The 16,382-nt window shown below is 42.3% G+C and overlaps 1 long non-coding RNA gene across 1 annotated transcript; it reads left to right on the top strand.

The window, feature by feature from the left end:
• The first annotated feature begins 6 nt into the window (after positions 1-6).
• Positions 7-15,402, top strand: LOC130680465 (uncharacterized). The gene is made up of 3 exons (XR_008993501.1): positions 7-387; positions 9,020-9,234; positions 14,028-15,402. It is a non-coding gene; the product is annotated as an uncharacterized LOC130680465 (long non-coding RNA).
• The last annotated feature ends 980 nt before the right edge of the window (positions 15,403-16,382 follow it).

Genomic DNA, 16,382 nt, shown 5'->3' with positions numbered 1-16,382 from the left:
CGCAAAACGAAGAGGACTCCCCGACAACTACTGGGCGGGGAGAACTCAGAAATAGCTAGCGGAACACCGCCCGCCCTAGGCCTTCGCGCGCTTACTTGAGCTAGCTCTATTCAATCGTGAAGACTATCTCCGACATTTCGGTTCTCGTGGCGCGAGCACAGGGCAGGGGCGTGGTCTAGAACCCCCTAGAGACCAAAGACTGAGGAAAGAGCGTGGCCCGTCTCACCAAATCCCCCAAATTGCAACGCCCCCTCCTTCCTGCTTTGAGGGACCGTCGCCTGGAGTGGACCTGGGGGAGGTTGGTAGTGGAGGAGTCCTGACTTCTCTCTCTATTCATGCAGCCCTCTGGCCCCCTCACAGGACGTCTACCGCACTGCCTCCTTTCTGGTAAGTAGTTGGGGGTGGAGCAGTTTAAATACGGGGAGAGGAAATCCCGGGGTAAAATACCTCTAAAAACCGAAATCAGTCAAAGGGAGAAATAAAGCTTAAAACCCATTTGTTGCTTACAAACTGCAGTTTGGGGCCTTCTGTCTTTCCTGCTCCTGCGGAGGCAAACCCAGCACTACTCCTAATCTCTCAGGTGCAGATAAGCCCTCCAATGCCCAGTTAATTACCCACTGATATGGAAATGAACTTCTCTCCATCACTGAGGATATGCATTTTCCACCTCTTAGTGCCTATTGATAGTCAGATGTATAAAGCCAGGTGAGATATTCTGGAAATATTACAATTTTACCCACAGGCCAACCCTCCAGAAATCTCGCCTTACAATTTACTCATTCCCCCTCTTCCAAACAAACTAATGACAGACAATAGCAACAGCAATAAAATCATGATAATCCTCAAGCCAGAGGATTCATCCTATGCATTTTAAGTAAAGGTACTTTACAGCACAATCTCCTACTAAGCACGAAATATGTTTCTACACTTGTTTACTCATTCCTAATAACCATGCTAGATTGCTCACAAAACTTATACTAAACATTAGACAAAGTCAAGCCTCTCTTTAAGCATTTTTTTCTTGACAACAGCAACACAATCATGATAATTCTCCAGCCAGAAGATTCATCTAGGTTCAAAGTTCCATGCAGACTTAAGTCCAAAGCTCATCGGTTCCAGCCATCACACGGCAGCTGCAGCCAGGGCACATCCAGGATGCAAGGACTGTAGAAGCAAATAACCGTGATTTGGGGGGGTCACTTTGCTGTTTTTCCAGGAATACACAGGAGGCCAGCTTCCAGGCCCTTTTCCCAAGGTGCCAGAAGAGCCAGCCATCGCCGGTCCAACAGGGCCATGTTCATTTTATTCCTAATTGCTGCACCCATCCTTGCAAAGCATTTCCAATAAAGTGGGTGCTTTGATTGCGCCTAATCACCTGTAGCCGGCCATGAGCTGCAAAGAGATGCTCTAGGCCCCTCTTGGTAGTTTGCTGATCTGCACAACGTGCAGGGCACTACTCGTTCTAGACTCAGCTGACTTCTTCAAAGGTCAATGGCAAGCCCCACCTATGGGCCACCCCCCCATATTGTCTTTTCCCCTGCATGCAACGAACACTGATATAGCCATTGGGCCACATCAGAGGCAGGCTTTCCTTCTAGCCAGCACACCTGGGCCGTGCATCTGCTTCATTCCCTGGGGGTGCCAAAGGCAAATGGCCAGTCACAGTAGGTGTCTGTGCCATGCCACAACATGGCCTTTGAGTCCAGTCTTGCACCCACCCCACAATGAGATAGATGGTTATTACCTTGGTCAGCTGTTCCGGTGATGGGCTCCCTAGCCATCAAGGCATGGTACACAGCAGCCAGTTGCTTCTTTATCAAGGTGACCTGGACCACTGCTCCTTTCCATAGTTGTGACCAGGCTCTGTCCGGCAGCCGGAGAAGCAGCAGTGGCAGAAGTAGTAGCCTTAGGTTCGGGCCACAGGCCAAGGTTGTTGCAGCCAGCAGCGGTGGTGGTGCCTCCACGACCACATGAGTGTAGACACACATCCCTCCGTGCAAGCGCCACTTCTCCCCATCATTTCTAGGGGCGGCTCTCCCAAAGGCTGCATCCATCATGACAGATTTTGGGTTCAGAGTAATCCTGCCAACTGTGCCAGATTAATCGGGGGGCAAAATACCTCTAAAAACTGAAATTAGGCAAAGGGAGAAACCTGTTTATTGCTTACAAACTGCAGTCCAGGGCCTTCTCTCTTTCCTGCTCCAGCAGAGGCAAAACCAACACTACTCACCTCTCAGGTACAGATAAGCCCTCCAATGCCCAGGTAATTACCCACTGATATGAAGATAAACTTCTCTCCACCACTGAGAATATGCAAATGCACTAAAGCCATACTTTTTTTCCACCTCTTAATGTCTGTTGATATGCAGATGTACTAAAGCCAGGTGAGATATTCTGGAAATATTACAATTTTACCCACAGGCAGCATCCCCAAAACCAGTCTTGGTGACCTTCTCCAAGGCCCCCTTCCCTCCGCCCCGCCTCACAGAACCGGGCACTACCACAGCAACCGGCCAGCCAGGGCCTGCTCAGGTTACTGAGAAGATGCCTCACTGGCCTTTCAAGAAGGTCCGAGTCCTGGCAGACGCTAAGCATGCTCGCCAGATTTTCATTGCAGGAGCAGTGGGGCCGAGGCCTAGACCAGGAGGTCCCTAAAGCCTCCCCCCTGCCCTTTACTCGCTGTGAATCCTGTTTGGAAAGAGGGCTCTTTTCCAATGCCTGGCCTTGGCAGCGACTGACAAGGCTCGGATGCAACGCTGCCTTGTCTTCTCCAGTGGTGCACAGAAAGACAAAGCCCTGACTTCTGGCACACAGCTGTCAATCCCAGACTGCCTTCATCTGCACTCTCACTGCAACACTACCCTATTCCTGAGAGGGTGCAGAGGGCCCAAAGCATGACTCTGGTCATACTCGTAGATGCCTTCACTTGAAGGGGGCATCTTTGGTAAATGGATAGCAAATTTACCGCCAAGGCACTGGGCCTTCCTACTTTTAAACATTTCCCCCTAAGTGATTCTCTAAAATCCTGCATCCATTTCCGAGGCTTTTCGGCAGAGCAGGCCTGCAGGGACAATTTCAAACTGAATTCCCAAAAGCTGTTCTCCAGGGAGGTGAACTCCCACCCCCAGGCCCCAGGGTAGAACATCAAATGTACTTTCTGAACCCCACTCCTCCTCTTCTCCCCTCCACATGAGTGTCTGCTTCCTTAACTGTAACACAGAAATATGAATAACCATCTCACAAGGTGGTTGTTAGCAAATGGAATAAACACCCTTTCCTCAGGAAGAAATATGTGTATTCATAAATAGTTGTTTCTGGCCTGTCTCAATTTGTTATCCCTGAGATATTCAGTATTTGTTAGCTCTTTTGCAGGCTTACCAGTCACTAGGTTAAGCAATACTGTGATGGAGAAGTCAGGCAAGACACTCCCTTCCACTTGTACTGTGGGTTTCTAATATACTTTCACCCACCTGTAAGTAGATTCAGGAGAGGACAGCCCTATCAGGAGCTAGTCGCATAAGAGCAACCTCCATGATCCTTTCTTGGAATTTTGTTTTTTCCTGCATCTCTGGGTTTGGTGGGCCCTGAAACAATCAAACAGTTAACACTACATCCCCATCTCCCCAACCCAACCCTCCCCCAGAGCTGGCTGTTCATTTCTCAGGTTATTGAAGACAAATATAAAACACACATGGCTTGTATTTCAGGAGGTGTTGGAATGGTGGTTGTAAGCAGTGGATTTTATGCTACACTTGCGCTAATGCAAAATTAGAATAATTGTGTAAATCACTGATTCTCAATGGGAGGGATGTACCAAATGAGAGGGTAGTTGGAAAAGAATATATTTAATAATGTAATTTCGTACTTGAAAAAAAACCCTCTATTGTTTTTGAACTACAAAGTATAGAAAGTAAGACTTGAACAAATCTCAGCTGGGAGGGCATAGGTTAAATAAATTGAAAAATACCGGTTGTAGAATTGGTATCCTTAAGAACCAGACTGCATGATATCCTTGGCCAGCCAAGTCTTTGTGATTCCCACTTCTGGATAAATCTAAAAGGATGCATTTCTTAAAATGTAATAAGCATGGAAAGATAAAACCTAAAATATGTATTTGGGATTGAAATATTTTGAAAATGGTGTAAATGCCTCCTTTAAAGGTGGTTAGTACCACTATTGAATCACCCTCTTAGCCCAAATCTCAAAAACCTGTTTTATGTCCCTTAGAATGCTGACACACCTAGATACTTGTCAACTGATTGATTCCATTGTTAAAAATTCCCCTCACCCCCAACTGAACCAAGGTCTGTCACTTTGTGTAATGTTGTCTTTTATCAGATTATATATTTATTTTTATGCTCAGCTGAATACACCCAGCTGGCTTTTTTCCTTGGTATAGTTGAGGTTAACTTCCTGCCTTTACAGTATGTTTGTCCCTGATTTTTTCTACATAATAGAAAAACCTTCTGATTCTTGGAAACTTAACAAATCATTAAACTTCTCCTAAATATAAGGCGAACGTCATGTTTTATGATGAGTATTATTTTGATCTTTTGATTACAATCTGAAAAACCTTCTGAGCTCTGATGAAATCAGAATTCATTTTTTTAAATCCAGATGTAGCTATCAAATCTGTTTTATTCATCTCATTTGATTTTCCTTGATTTTCCTTCTCAGAATCTACTGAAATAACAGAATTTCAAAATCTACTGGTAATAATCATAGACTTTTAAATTTCTAAAACTGAGAGGGTTCATAAAGATGTTCTAATTAATACATTCTCTTAATTCAACAGAAAATAAATAAATAACTGAAGGTCACCCAGCTCCCAGAGATAGGACCAGCATTTGAGTCTTCTGATTCCCAGTCCAGTATGGGATTAGGTGTTCATCCAGTCAGTTTTAGTTATGGTCCCTTTGCTCTGGACAGGGCCCCACGTTTACACTAGAGGATGCCCTGGTGAGTGAAACAGACGTGGTTCCTGACCTTTTGGAACTTAACATTTGGTGGCAGGAACTGACAATAATTAAGCAAGTAAACATGCTTCAAGTAAGAAATGAAAGGATAGGGAGAAATTTTGATGTTATCCTTCATGATAGTATCATGAAGGAACTAATGGGGCAAAGTGACAGCAGATAACTAGGTTGGGGGAAATTACTTAGAGGTCAAAGAAGGCGTCTCTGAAAGATGGCATTTAGGCAGAGATGAGAAGGTCAAGGACCCAATAGAGGGAGAAGGAGGAAGTTGTTTGTTGGGAGCAGGAAATTTCAGGCAGAGGTTTTAGAGGTAATGAAAGGAGGCCAGGGCAGCCACGGACAGGTGGAACAGAGGCAGAGAGGCCAAAACGTTGCTGGAGAGGAAAGCAGAGGCCAGGTGAGGCAAGGCCTGGGAGGCTTTAGAATTATTCAAAGTGCATCGGAAAACAGAACGATTTTATTCACGGGAATGACCTGATCCGATTTGTATTTTTAAAGATCACTTTGACTTCTGTGGACAAAGAATGGAGCAAAGGCAGAGACATCTTAATTTTTTATTTGAATTACACTAAATTTGGTAATAAAAGAAAGTCAGCTTCTCCCAGGCATGGTAAGTATATTGCCTAAAGAAATAATAGGTGACAATTTAGGTGTTTTTACTAGGTTCTGATCGGAATTAACTGTATCTAACTTACTGATTAACTAGATTTACTAGATTCTGATTGAGAATTGACTGCCAGTACATCCTTTTGATTATTGTTATTGTGAAACTGTTCAAGCCTGCTAACTGACTATTCCTTAAATTCCAAAGAAGAATGTTGATCTCTGCCTATACAGAACTAGGCAAATAGAAATATAGGCCAATAGAAAGACAGCAGGTGAGCACATGAACACAGATAAAACTAGTCTTTGAGACTTCTAGTTTTAAAGCTCTCTTCTCTCATTCTCTCTCCCTTTCCTTGTGCATACATGCAACAAAATCATCATCTCTGGTATTACAGCCAGATCTCAAAAACCTCTGATTTTTCTTATATGACCAGCATTTACAATCTTCTTTGGAACATCTGTAACATTCTGTTGTGTTCTAGGAGCAATGGGACTCAAGGGCTTCAGAATATCTCTTATGCTTCTAACTAGATGTGTTCATTTAGAGTGTGGGATAAGGAATATATTCCAGAAAAATTGGTAAGCATAATGATAAATCCCAACATCAGATTATCAGACATTAGAACTGGGAGGAGCCTCAGAGATCCACTAATCCAACTCGGTTTAAGATGAGGAAACTGAGACTAAGAGAGGCCAAGGTCACACAGTTGGTGGGTGAGAGCAATCAGTTGAACCCAGACCCACATTCTTCCAAGATCTCAGAACCTCCCCTTATGACTACTTCCTTTAAAGGAGATCAGCCAGGAAGGGGCCGTCTTAGACAACCTTGATAACAAGAAAGCTGAGCATTCCTCAAAGACAAGACTGAGAGAAAACCCAGGAACAGATTCTCAGTTATGCAGGCTTTACTGAGGGCCTACTGTGTGCCAGTTATTAGTGCCATTGAGACACATAAAGCCCCTTCTTGAAATTATTATAGAAAAAATACCCGCTACTGTAGGGAGTATTCATCACACAAGTTCAGAAAGAAAAAAAAGAAAGCAGAATAGTGGACAGGACCAAGAAGGAAAGTCTGGGTGGAAGATCAGTAGGTATAACCAATGATATGGAGGAAGGGACAACAGAAAATAGAAAAACATTTTCTGCACATAATAAGTGATTAATAAATGTTCACACATGACAGTCATGCTTGGAGCATCAGAAGTAGGAAGTAATAGGAAATGATCTTTAAAGGAGCTAGACTAAGGGGGGCCTTGGAAGTCAGGTAGCAAGGTTTTCTCAGTGTACAAGACAGACTTGCCTGGCCAGGGAATATATGCATTATATAAATATATAGAATATTGAAAAAAATATTGGTACCTCTGAAAGGAGAGATGAGGAACAACATGAACAACTTGTACAAGATGTGATTAATCCGTAAGCAAGCACTGAATGTTTACTGAGCCCTTGCCTTGTGCATGGAATTAGGCAGGAAAGATGAACGAGACATGGTCCTTTATTGGCTAAAGTATGACACATCTAGTCAGTGGGACGCCATGCAGCCCTTAAAAAGAACGTGGTAGCTCTTAAAAGTACCAAATGAAACAATCTCCACCTTTGAGTATTAAGTAAAAAAAGTAAGGAGCAGAATAAGCATATATGATGTGCTGTTTCTAAAGAAGAAGGGGGAAATATATATGTTTGTATTTACTTACACGCTCTGGATAGATAAGCAAAACACTGGTCATAAGGGTGCCTCTTAAGGGAAGTAGGAGACTGGGGGGTAGTGATAAAAGACTTTTTGCTGTACATTCTCTTGACCCTTTTGTATTTTATAGCAAATGCATATATTGCCTGTTCAAAAACAATTTTTAGAAATTTAAGATTTAAAACTCAGTTATTTTTCACAGGTGCTCATCATTTCATGTCATGGCTCCTGTGTCATAATTTCAGTCAAAGTATAAACTTGACCTCTGCAGGTGTCCCTTTCCTGCATCTAGACTTGTTAGGCAGAAAAATAGATGTGAGCAGGGTGGAGAGAGAATAAGGCCAGTTAAACCCACTAAAAGGGACTCAAAGGGTTAACCAGTTTACTAGAGAGCCAGAAAAGATTCGGAGTTAATGAGTTAATCAGTTGAAGCTCCAAAGGCCAGGAGTAACTTGGAATATCCAGATATTCCCCAGATAAAGAAAAGTATCTCAGCCCAGCCCAATGTCTTCATCATATCAATCAGATCGTGCCATTGTAAGGTTTGCCTCAGCCTGCTAAAAGGCCCAGCTTATTCTTTAACTTAACCTATATACTGTTTGTTTTTTTTTTTTTACTCCTCCAGCCCCTAATCAAGTAATTTGCAATTTGCAACCTGGGCAGGAGACAAGGATCATGATTAACTTAACAAATAAGCCCAGATATAAACAGCATAGTAAAAACAGGAAAGATTCCATCTTAAAGCTAAGATTGCATTTTAAAGCCCTGGAAGTTAGAAAGCAAGATTCTTAACATATTCTTTAGCCAACAGACAATAACTCAGTCCACCTTGGGGCAGGGCAGGCAGTCTTGATTGATATGTTCCTGGAGGGAAGCTGCTATCCTGGAAAGGAACCGGATTAGTAAATTTCTTTTTTTTTTTAATTTTTTTATTTTGGTATCATTAATCTACGATTACGTGAAGAACATTATGTTGACTAGGCTCCCCCCTTCACCAAGTCCCCCCCACATACCCCTTCACAGTCACTGAGTAAATTTCTTGTATTAATTTTGCAGAATTATCTGGAGTACTGATAATAGAAGAGACTATAGTGTCTCTCATCAAAGATAAACATCTTGAGACCACGTAAGTCTACACCCCCTAGCCCTTTGCCACATTCCTGAAAAATCCTTAAAAGGGGGAACCCTCAAACTTTCAGCGTGCCTCTCTCCGAGGTCACCTGCACATTCTCGTTTTAAATAAAACTTTCAACCTTTCAGGGCACACCTCCTCTCTGAGGTCGCCCGCACTTTTTCACTCTTTAAGTAAAACGTTTACTCTGCTTCACTACCTGTCTCTACCTTCAATTCTTTTTGCAACGGGAACAAAAACCAAGGAAAATAAACAACCGCCCCCTGACAGACTCCGTAGTAATAGCTGATGCATCATCTCTCCTCCCTTGCCAGCCCTCAGCAGCAACAGGAGCAATTAAAAATGAGAAAACAAGGTCCTTTGGTCCAAGTAAGCTTTTTAATCCACTCGGACTGTCTGCCTTCTCCCTTCTACATTATCTAATAACCACGTCTCTTATTGAACCTGCCTTCTATGGGACAGCAACATTTTCTTAAGTTGAAGACGATGAAGGAAGTTTTTAAAAAGAAGTTTGGCCGAATGGGCTCATTCAAGCCTCTGCTTGCACCACATATTTCCTCTCAGTTTTAAGAAAACGTACTTTGGTAACAAGGGTGTTTTTGTCTCCGATCCTCACAGGCCCGAACTTTTTCTCTCATCACGTGCCTGGCCTGAGCCAGTCGGCTGCCCTGTAACACGATCACCGCGGCCAGCCTCCCGACCCTCCCGAGTAATTGCAGTCAGGCGGCAGCGCCGCGATAGCAGCCGCCCAGCTAGGGGCTGAAAGGGAAGCGAAAGCAGGCTCAGGCTGAGACCTGGACCTTGGAGAATCTGGAAGACAGCCCGCTGCAGAGGTGAGCAGGTGTTTGGGAGGGGAGCTATTTGCCAAGGTCAGGAGGCATCCAAGTTCACCTAAACAAAGGCAAAGTACCTTCTCATCTCTGCCTCCTCCCTGTCTTCTCCACTTAAATACACATGAGATTTGCCTTTGAGCAATGTCCTGGGACATTTTCTTGGTGCAGAGACCCCTACATGTCTCTCACTAATGTATGTGTCCTCTGCCTGTGTTTGTACCGTCTACCTCCTTTATAGTCTTGTTTTTCTAGCACTTGACAGGTAATTCTGTCAAATGGACTAGTTCGGCCATGTGGAGGAGAAACTCCCAAGTCAGAACTCAAAAGAGGAAAATCCAACTGGAAGAGACTGATGGGAAGCCACTGTGGTGGTACTGCTTCTCCCCTCCAACTTGCCAGGAGCTCCTAGACGGAATGGGGACATGACAGCTGCCTTAAACTTGTAAAATCCCAAGATGGATGTGTGGGCTAGGAGCTGGACAGCTAAGTCAAAGCTTTTCTGTTGCAGTATGTTGGGATTTACCAGTGGGTTTAGAATTTCTAGCAGCCTGGTGGTACCTATGGCAGGGCTCCCACAAAGCTTACTGGGTGAGAAGAGAAAGGCAGTGTGTGCACATGGGTGAACAATAGGCCAGTGTGTTTCGGGTGCTCATACAGGCCCTTTGGGGGTTACAGCAAGCAAGACAAGATACAGACTGTTCAGTTTCATGTGCAATGCCAAGTAAATTTCTCTGGTTGGGTTATTAAGACTCAATTCAATTTGTAAAACAGAAAGGCTCTGAGCATGAGCTTCTGACTTAGGAAGGAAAGTCAGTAAACAAGGAAAGGTGCCGACATGTTCAATAGCAAATGCTGAACACATTCGGAGAGCAAAAAACAATACTTTTTACTCATTGCCTCTCCTTTCATTTGTTCAGCAAGTACTTGCTGAGTGCTCTGTGTCAGGCTTGTGTTTGGTGCTGTGGATCTCACAGCAAATAGGACAGCAGGCTCCTTCTCAGGGCACACACTTGAGTGGGATGTGAATGCTAAATGCTGCAAGTGCCCTGCAGCAAAAGCACTGAAGGGGGCACTGCTAAAAGTGTCCAAATGGGCTCCTTTTTGTCTCAGATATTAACCTTTCTTTCATGAATTTTGTCTTCTTGAATGAATGTTTTTGTCCTCTATAAAAAGCCTCACTTACGTACAGACCTTGGTCAGAGTAGCTCCTCAAAACCCTCTTCACTAGAGTCTTTAAGCTGTGCAATTAAATTTCAGGCCAGTCTCAGCCCGGCAGACTGCTCAGCTTTTTCCAAGAATAAAACAGCCTGAAAGGCTGAAGTAATGGGAGTTCCAGTCCTCACATCAGTAGCCCTCTCACTGTGTCATTTCCCACGTATGAGATAGAATTTGTGCTATTCCAAAAACAACAGGCAAAGTGTGAGAAAGTCTGGATTTTGCCAGAATCCATGTGATGTTTTGGAAGAAACTGTGGAGTCAGTTCTGCTATCTAGGCCTATGTACTTAGCTTTAACATGGAAGAGGTAGACCAGATGATCCATGAGGTTTTTCTTTTCACCCCTAAAAGTAAATAATTTCAATGACTTCACAAGATATTTACAAAGAAACAATACACATTCACATAAAGATGATATACCTTATACCTATAAAATGGGAACACTCATCAACCATGCAGAATATTCAAGACCCGAAAATCTCCAAGAAAATCTGAATCAGGCTGTAGACAAATAAAACTTAAAATCAGTCTGTCCCTACTCCTCCCACCCTCACCCCATTCCCCATCCTGCATTCAGATTCTTGAGGTCATGACCATCAGCTGTGGCCTCACTGCATCATTTATCTAGATCAGGGGTTCTGCAGTAAAAAGCTTGCATAGTCAGAATTATCTGCTTTCAAGAAAACCACACTACAAAGTATCTAATTTGGGTAAGCTTACAGTATATATATCAGATTCCCTGTAAGGGGGAATCAATTCTTTGTTATAAAGCATTAGAATATTTACTTTTAGTGCATTTCTTTTCTTTTTCCTCCCTGAATGCATTTCTATAATAAATTCTATTTCATATTCTCTTCCTATATACTCTCTTATTTGGGAAGTCAGTTATATAACATTTCTTTAGTAAATAGGGCAACAAGCAAGTCTTGTTCATCTTTGTATCCCCTGTGGTTAGCATTGTATCTGGCACATAATGTTACTTGAAAGAATGATTAATATTATAGAGAAAACATTCTCTTTTCCCTTTGGAATTTAAAAAAAAACCACACACACTATCTAATCCATTATTCATGACTAACAGAGGTGGATCTCATTCCTACGTGTACCTTTACAATCCTGATGCCTACCCTTTATTCATCAACATCAGCACATTCTATACTCTTTGCAGACTCAGTTGGTATAATGAACACTAAATTCAAATTCTGCCACTAAATAGCTGTGTAATCTGAAGCTGAATGCTGAAAATGTCTATGCCTCCATTGCCTCAGATGGAAAATGGGAATTAGAATAGACGAGCTTTAAGACAACTTCTAGTTCTTAGAGGGGAGACTTCAAAAGGGAGAGAAAGAGAAGAAGCACAAAGATATAACAATTATAGTACCTTAACACTAAATATTTAATAATTGTTGATTTTGTTTGCCAAAATTTGTCACTTGAGCACCACCATTAATAAACAATGTTAAGGAACTTCTTTGGGTGAGGACATGTCTACCTACCGTGTTTGAGTTAAGTTCTCCCCTAGAACCCTTCCAGTGGGCTCTGTTTGCTTAAAACTGAAAATTTGTTTGCAGGCAAGTAGAAAGGCCCAGAAAACAAGCTGCTTTGGCATAAAATATTTAGCAGAGTGATATAGTTATGCAGCTTAGAAGAGTCAGCTACAGATAAATATCTTGGGAGAAAGCATAGTGGGCCTATTGGCTTAGCCAAAGAACAAATGGCATGTTGAGCAATGCTTCATTGCTTCTTATGAAATCAGGTGTCAAGATATAAATGCTGGGACTCCTGCAGCCAAAGGAGCCTTCTGACCACCAGGAAACAGTCACTTTCCCCTTTGCCAGAAGGTTTACCTGAAGCAGAAGGTTCCAAGGTCCAATGTATATATCAGCCCCTAATCACTTAGCTTCAGCAACACTCAGTTTCCCCAGCGTGGGCACAGTGGTTATCAGCACCGCCTGCCTTGTGGAATCAACCCGAGCTGCCTCTTCCCAGGGTCAAGGACTGATTGTACAGACAATCATCCTAGTCTCTCTTAGTTTTGTTTCTAATTTTGATATCTGGTTCTGTTTATTTATACTTTATATCCAGCTTCCATCTCAAAAGACAGCTCCCAATAAAAGGATATACAACAGCTTCAAATAAATAAAAGCCGATTAGGTACTCAATAAATACCTTTCATACTGGTTTGGTGGTGGTGTGATGTGCAGAGAAAAGAAACAGTTGCTTTACTTCCGTTGCTTTGCTTAGGAACAAGTAAAGTTGTTAACAAAAAAAAAAGAAGGAAGAGGAGGAGGCAGAGGATAAATGGGGTGCTCATTCTTAATCAGTTACCTTTAATAATCTAATGACACCTGTGGATCTTTCTACCCTTAAAAATAAACGTGGAAAAATTGGCACACAATTTCAGAGGAGACAGACTCCTCAAGACCCTCTGGGAATTGAAATTAATCTGGTTTACAGTAAAGGGAAATCTAATTAGAGTAAAGGGAGAGCTAATTATGAATCTTCAATAAAATGTGTCCTACAGATGAGCATTGAATTAATTTTAAAACTTTTAAATGTTTCTGTAATTTTCTGAATGGGTAAAACATACAATATAAATTCAAAAGGCATCAGAAGCCACATGGTAGAAAGATAGCTTTCCCTCTCCCCAGGCCCCCTGCTGCCCAGTTCACTACCTCCAAAGCCACCATTGTATCCAGTGTTTTAGATAGTCTTCCAGCAATAGTCTAATATGCTATGTATTATTCTATGGGAACAAACAGCATACACACATGCACACTTGCATATGTTACACATAGTGCTTTTTTTTTGCTTAACACTTCTGGAGAGTATGCACAAAGCTGCTTTATTCCTTTAATAGCTGCAGAGTGTTTCATTAATAGATGTACTATAATTTATTTAACAAATCTTATAAAAATAATGTCATAATAAACATCCTTGTACATATATAATTTTTAATATGAACATTATATAATAGAAAAAAATAATCCTAAGTGTAATTGAACATTAAATCTAACTCTAAGCTTACTGACAGCCAAAGCAAAAAGGCCCAGGGACAGGGAGGCTACTAAAATGGAATGCCTACTTTGTTTTGCATTCCACAAGAAAGCATACCACCTCTTCCAAAGAGGAAAGCTTCTGTGCACTAATTTCTTTATAGGAATTTGTCATCTCTATCTTCATAAAAGTATACTGCTTCCTTTGGGGAACTAAATAATAGAGTAAGGAATATCTTCAATGGCAGTGTTGATGTTCATGTGGCAGATTCTTACAACTATCTCAATTTAAAAAAAAACAGTCTTGTCTGACTGAAACCCAGCATTCCTTGGATAAGCTAAAATGAAATCTGGGAGGAAAAGGTTCAGTTGTGAGCTTGGAGGCTGTATCTCCAAAAGCACAGAGAAAGCCTGGGCCTCGTCGTCCTTTCAAGACTTCTTGGGCATGCCGGGTCTCATGCCCTACTGAATATTTTCTTAGCTCTGGTCCAGACCTCCAGCCCAGTATTTCTAATTTAGATTTGGGGATAATGGGTTTATGTATCTAAACTGAAGTTTCTTGTTCATCTTTGCATCTCCAGGGCTCCTTGCACACGGTAAGTTCTTCAAAAATGCTCCTGGAAGGAATGGATGAGCTTCTAAAGATCACAGACGATGCGTCATTAGCTTTGCAAGCTCTTGACAAAGAAAATGGTGATGATGAGAGCCTGGGAAAAGGCCGGGTTGAGACCCTGACTTGTAAGTGAAGTTCCTGTGGTATGTACAGAAAAAAGAGTCCTGAGAATATTAAAACAAATAAACCCCAAATCCCCTCCCTTCCTTCCCAAACAGAATGGTTATCTCAACAAGTTCGATCAAACTTTTCATACTTCCCAACAAGCACTGAGGAGGGAAATCCATGGTGATAGGAAGCTTCTACCTGTTTGCAAATGGTTTGCAAGTCTTTCCATCTCTGAGTATTCCCCAGCTTGAGACATTTCCTTTGACGTTTGGTTCCTTCTCATTAAGACACATGACAGGCTCAGCCCCAAAGGTTAGCTAGTGCCACAACCTTCCTCATGCTTAAATGTTTGAGCTTTTCAGAACTCCAGGCAGCAGGCCATCTGCCAGACTGAAAATGATCCTGCCTTATCCCAGAATCCTATCACTGTGTGTAGGGTGGCTTCTCTGCATGGGCCCTTATCCACTTTGAGGATGTGGGCCAAACCCAAATTACTAAGTAACATCTGTTGTCCTAGGTGTGAGGCAGGGTCACTTACTATTGGTTTGGGCTGAGACTTCCTGTTCTGAAATGCTTGCTCAGCTGGCCTTCTGGGATCCTCAGATGACACAGAATATGACTACAGATCACCCCCTGACACTCAAGTCAGCAAAGGAATCTGGCTGCCATCTGGATCAGAACAGGATTCAGTGCCCGTACTGCACTCTTCTCTTCCATGGTTTTCATAAGAAACCCAGTGAGGCAGAACTCCACACCTATAAGCCACAACAGGCTCTCCTGTTGTCACTCTTGTGACAGAGGGAGCTGGAGGAGGGACAGGTGGCAAAGAAGCCTGCCGGGGAGTGCTGCTGCAGGATGACTGAAATCCATTCCCACAGCTCCCAGTGGGGGTTGGGCTGACACCACACCAAACATTCTGAAGCCTTTGCTTAGATCAGATGCTGTATCCCTGACTGGGGTATCAAAATGTTCCAGTATTTCTCCCAGAAACAGGCTTTTCTGCTAAGCTGAGTGCACCCCTCCTGCTGTAATGTAATTCACAGTGGAGATGGTGAGCAGGCTTGTCTATCACCTCCTTTTGCTATCCTAACTCCTCAAACCCTTGAAAGCAATTTTCTTCAGGCTAAGTAATCTATAAGAAATGTGGCTTAAACACAGAGAAGACAAGTAGTGATTTTACAGCATCTTACTATGTTGATGGACAGTGACTATAAACGGGGATGTGGGGGGGACTTGGTGAAAGGGGGAGCCTAGTAAACATAATGTCCTTCATGTAATTGTAGATTAATGATACCAAAATAAAATTAAAAAAAAAAAAGAAATGTGGCTTAAAGGGATGCAATATTTCCTAAAGTCATAGTGGTAAACATTCATCTAGAAAAACAAAACCAAATACAATCATACACAAAAGAATCAAATATCCTTAGAGATGCTGGAAGCTGGGCCCTGATCCTGGCTCTGCCATCTGTAATCTTTGGGAGGTCACCCAGCCTCCTGTATCTAGGTTCCTTCATCCTTGTTAATGGCAGGGCAGATGATCTGTAATGCTACTTTTCAACCAGATGATGACAGTATTCAACAGGGACAATAACAAGTGTAGGTGAGGATGTAGAGGAACTGGAACCCTCAAACACTGTTAATGGGAATGTAAAATGGTGAAGTAATGTGCCCCAAAGTTAAATATATTTATTATATGACTCAGCAATTCTACTCCTAGGCAAAAATTCAGGAGCAATAACGATGTATGCCCACACAAAACCTCGTGGATGTTCTGTTCATAGTAACATCATTCATATTAGCCCCTAAGTGACAGCAATCCACATGTCCATCAACAGACAAACAGATAAACAAAATATGATGTATCTATGTAATGGAATGCTATTTGGCAATAAAAAGAAATGAAGGACTGTTAGGAACATGGATGACCCTTGAAAACATTATGCTAAATGAAAGAAGCCAGTTACAAAAGACCATATACTGCATAACCCCATTTATGTGAAATGTCCAGAGCATGCAGTTCCAGAGAAACAGAAAGCAGATTTAATGTTTGCCTAGAGCTAGAGTGGGAGTGGGAGCATAGAGGCTTGGGAAATTGATGGCCAAGGGGTACAGTTTTCTCTCTGGGATAATGAAATATTCTAAAGCCAACAGTGGTGATGAATTCACAAATCTGTGAATATACTAAAAGCCATTTAAATGCATGTAATAGACAAAT

This window comes from Manis pentadactyla, chromosome 2, assembly GCF_030020395.1.
Source record: "Manis pentadactyla isolate mManPen7 chromosome 2, mManPen7.hap1, whole genome shotgun sequence".
NCBI classification, from domain to species: domain Eukaryota; kingdom Metazoa; phylum Chordata; class Mammalia; order Pholidota; family Manidae; genus Manis; species Manis pentadactyla.
Note: the sequence above shows the minus strand (reverse complement) of the source record. Positions and strands in the feature narration are given on the sequence as shown.